This window comes from Bos indicus x Bos taurus, chromosome 2, assembly GCF_003369695.1.
Source record: "Bos indicus x Bos taurus breed Angus x Brahman F1 hybrid chromosome 2, Bos_hybrid_MaternalHap_v2.0, whole genome shotgun sequence".
Taxonomy (NCBI): domain Eukaryota; kingdom Metazoa; phylum Chordata; class Mammalia; order Artiodactyla; family Bovidae; genus Bos; species Bos indicus x Bos taurus.
In genome coordinates this window covers 122,009,158-122,014,105 of record NC_040077.1, presented here as the reverse complement: position 1 = coordinate 122,014,105, position 4,948 = coordinate 122,009,158, and positions in this window count along the sequence as shown.

The following is a 4,948-nucleotide window of genomic DNA, read 5'->3' as shown; positions in this document are numbered from 1 at the left end:
CTTCAGGCAAGAATACTGGAGTGGGTTGCCATGCCCTCCTTCAGGGGATCTTCCTGACCCAGGGACAGAACTCTTGTCTTTTATGTCTTCTACACTGGCAGGAAGGTTCTTTACCACTAGAGAATCACCTGGAAAGTGAAAGTGAAGTCACTCAGTCGTGTCCAACTCTTTGTGACCCCATGGACTGTAGCCTACCAGGCTCCTCCATCCATGGGATTTTCTAGGCAAGAGTACTGGAATGGGTTGCCATTTCCTTCTCCAGAGGATCTTCCCAACCCAGGGATTGAACCTGGGTCTCCCACATTGTAGGCAGACGCTTTACCATCTGAGCCACCAGGGAAGTCACCTGGAGGACTTGTTAAATCAGATTGCTGAACACCTTCTTACCCTGAAGTTTCTGATTCTGTAGGTCTGAGGCAGAGCTCTTGAGTTTGCATTTCTAGTACATTCTCAGGAGATGCTGATGTTAATGTTTGAGACCATAATTTGAGAATCATGGCTCTGGAGCAGGGTTTCAACAGCATCACTAATAACATTTTGGAGCACCTACTTCTTTTTTTGGGCTTCTCTGGTGGCTCAGAGGTTAAAGTGTCTGCCTCCAATGTGGGAGACCTGGTTTCGATCCCTGGGTCAGGAAGATCCCCTGGAGAAGGAAATGGTAACCCACTCCAGTATTTTTGCCTGGAGAATCCCATGGATGGAGAAGCCTTGTGGGCTACAGTCCACGGGGTCACAAAGAGTCGGACATGACTAAGTGACTTCACCTTCACTTCTTTTTTTACAAAAATAAAAAACGTTTACTTATTTATATACTTACATATTTATTTATGGCTGTGCTGGGTCTTCCTTGGACTTTCTCTAGTGTCAGCAAGCCAGGGCTACTCTTCTTTGCCCAGGCTTCTCATTGCAGTGGCTTCTCTTCTTGTGGAACTTGGGCTCTAGGCGCAAGGGCTCAGTAGTTGTGGTGCACAGGTTTGTTACCCTGCGGCCTGTAGAATCTTCCCTGACCCAGTATCAAACCCGTGTTCCCTGCTTTGGCAGACGGGCTCTTAACCAGTGGACCACCAGGGAAGGCCCAAGCACCTACTTCTTTGAGCATCTCTGGCCTCTACTCACTAGATGTGCACAGCGTCCCTCCAGGTGTTGCCAGGAGCCAGAAAGCTCCGCCCGTGGCAAAGGTCATGAGGAAGGCGGCTCGGCATACACAAAGGTGGGATCGAGCCTCAGGAGTCCCCCTGGAAATTCTCAAACATCTACCCCCCAAACCAGAGTCTGCCTACTTTCTGCTTTGTGCTCTCACCTACACCTCTGACTTTACGGGGGGCTGTCCCCCACTACCTCTCTCTGAAAAAAGAGTTAGCTTACAGCTCCAGTTAGTAATTCCTGGGTGTGACAGTGTTTCAACCTACAAACTCCTTTGGAAGTCCTCTAGCCTGTCTGAATAGGTTTTTCCGGCCACATGTGATTGTTCAGAGCCTCCCAACTGTGAGAGGCATGAGATGTTCTAAACTGTCTAAATACAGATTCCTTTGAGCAGTTAAAAGATTGATTAGAAATTGTATTGGTGAAGGGTTTTTCACTTGTTGGGCCAATGTTTGCTGCTAAGTCTCCATATCCCTTACCTACTGTGTCCCTGGCAGTGTATTGATTACATTCAGGAATGTAAGCAGTAGCTTTAATGTTTGTAACCTTGGACCCTTGAGTTAATTCTTTTTCTTGTTATAGCCCACCACACCTTTGCCCTATAGGAATGCAACTTTATCCAATGCTTTTGGAGGGTGGCGCCTGACTAATCACCTTTAGAGAAAAATAAGTTTTCTGAAGAAAGGGTCTTAAAATGTTAACAGGCCAGAAGATGATGCAAATCACCTAAACTTTTGCGTATGGTAAGTTTACAGGAAGAAAGCCTGGCTTACTGCATGACTCTACCCCTTCCCCCATTATCCTCTATGCATAACTTAAGGTATAAAAACTACTTTAGAAAATAAAGTGTGGGCCTTGTTCACCGAAACTTGATCTCCCCATGTCATTCTTTCTCACTTTCTGGCGGAATTATTCAGCCTCTTTTCTCCACTAAATTTCCTCACTGAGCTATCCTTATTCTATTACTCTTTATATCCTTAATTAACATTTAATTAAACAATTGTTTCCTGATCCTTGCCGACGCCGTCCCCACTTCAAATTCCCTAGATCCACCGGGGCTGGACCCCGGCAAGGTGTGATGGTTGAAAATGTCCCAAGACACTGAAAATGTCCCTTGGGTAGCAAAATTGTGCAGAGTTGAGAACTACTGTTCTAGAGGATATAAATTAGAGAAGAATCTAAGAGTGTAGGTGAGTCACGGAGGCAAGTGAAGAAAAGAAGTTGAAGCCTAGAAGAAAGGAGGAGTTTGAGATAGCTCAGGGTTGGTGTGGAGAGGCTGGATGCCCATCCAGGGCTATTTTATTGAAGAAGGATCATTATGGGTCTGCAATTTAGAGACAATTGACCAGAGGGCAGAGGGTAGGCTCATCTGGTCCCACAGGAATAGGGGCTATCTTTTAAGTCTGGTGCCTTCTGTCCTGGGATACAGCTAAAATCTCTTCTAAGGCCAAATACTGTCCTAATTCAAATGGCCTATCCCTAGGATTCAACTGCCTGCAGCCCTAAAGTGCTCAGGGCTCTCTCTTATCTCACTTTCCTATTCACACACCTTAAGATTATTAACAAGCAGCAGATTTTAGGTCTATCAGGAGAAACAAATAACTCTCTAGTTTTGTTGTGAAGAAGTAACTCTGTTAAGAGTCCTAACCTGTCCAAATTCACCTCCCCGACAATTCAGCTCACAAAATTTAACCACCCAGTGAAAAATACAGTTGGCTCCTTAAGTGCCAATGGTATTAAGTGCCAGAGACTGTGGAAGTCATAAAGGGAAATTAACTGAAAACCAGAGATGCCATTACTCATTTGGGAGCAATCTATCTCTCCCAAAGTGAGAATACAATTTGCACCCTCTAGGGATGTTTTACACTCAAAACTTTATTCCCCAGGCTAGGGCCTATTCCCCACAAATTATAACTGGTGCTGCTGTTTCCTGCTAATGGCTTCTATCCAGCCTTTGAAGAAGGCTCTTGGGAGGAGTGAAGAGGCTAAGGTTAGAGGAAAGCCCTTGAAGTCTCCACGGCCTTGGTTCTTCCCAATCACTGCCAACTTCTCAAGGGATTGGTAGGTTTTTAAAAGAGCACTGTCAAGGTTCAAGTTTTATCCCAAGCCAAGAAAGATGAAGGTGGGTTGAGGGAACTAATTCTGAGGTATGTAGACTATGTATCTATAAGGGATTAGTGATAGAGGTGTGAGAAGTAGCTTGCAAACCATCTTTGGCCAAGTCTCTTCTGGCAAAATGCAGAAGAGATATGACATTATTATCATATGTAATAACCACACATATGATTATTGCTTACATCTGAAATCTAAGTCACCGTTCCTTTTGACAATCCCTCTATACTTAATAAACGTTCTAAGCATTCCTGAAGTAAAGAAACCTGTTTCAGTTTATTTAACCAAGTGTTCGTGAAGTCATTTGAGCATGGCATCTTTATGCCCCAATGTTTCTAACATACCTGGGAAACAGTGTTCTGTGGAATACACTTGAGGAAACCTCAACCTGTAAGATCAATTACATGAAGTACAAGCTCTCCAGGATGTGGCTCATACTTAATTTTGCAACTCCCCACCACTAACCATACTGAAGTTCTTTTGGTTCATAAAATACACCAATCTTTCAAACTTACGCCTGCTGTTTCTTAGAATGCACATGTTTTATGCCCACCTGGCAAAGTCCTACTACTCAGTCTCTAAGTCCCAACCTAAGCATAATCATATAATCTGTGAAATCCCCTTAATTGTCAGAAACAATAAAGTGGTTTCTGTTTCCAGTGTACTTTATTCTCTGTATTAGAAGTAATTGGTTTGACAGGTTTATCACCCTGCTGGTCGCTTCATTAACGAGTTAAATCTTGAACATATGCTCAATTAAAACTATCCTCTTTCTTGGACTTGCCTGGTGGTTCAGTGGTTAAGACACTGTACTTCCACTGTGGGGGGGCATGAGTTCAACCCCTGGTTGGGGAACTAAGATCCCAAAAAACCCCCATCCTCTTTCTAACTTTATAATAGATGATTCCGTTTGTGAGCTAAAAGTATAATACCAAACATGTTCAGAACAGGCTGGAGGTGTGAAGACCTCTATATTGAGACAGGAGATTCAGAAAAGAAGACTCCAGTCCCCAGTGCCAGATGGGCTTCATTAGTGCTGGTTTTTGTATGCTGGGCATAGTCACCCTGCAATCCAGAGACAGCAGTAACCTGCCGTGGGGGTAGAAAGTAACTAAGTCTTAGACAATGTCATGGCTCAGTAGCACCAATTTTTAAAAAAGATTTCCTTCTTTTTGGCTGCACTGGGTCTGGTTGCTCCATGCAGGCTTTCTCTAGCTGCAGAGAGCGGACGCTGCTCTCTGGTTGTGCACTGGCTTCTCACTGTGGTGGCTTCTCTTGTTGTGGAGAACGGGCTCTAAGCATGTGGGCTTCAGTAGCTGTGGTGTACGGGCTTAGCTACTCTATGGCAAGTGGGATCCTCCCAGACCAGGGATGGAATCAGTATCCCCTGCATTGCAAGACAAATTCTTAACCACTGAATCACCAGGGAGGTCCTCTCATATTCCTTCTGAATTGAGCCATTCCAGCCAATGCTATTGCTACCGGCTGAGAATGCTGCAAACCTGCCCACTTTAGGAAACCTGAGGGTAGGGATTGCTGCTCAGAAAAGTGCTTTTGGCAGTGTAGACACAGACCATGTTCAGATTCTCTGAAGTTTAAGTGGATTGTATGTATCCCCTGGTCACACCATGCTCTCAGATTTATAGTGATCAAGCTTCAGAGAAAAGACAGCAATAAATTCAATCCACATGGC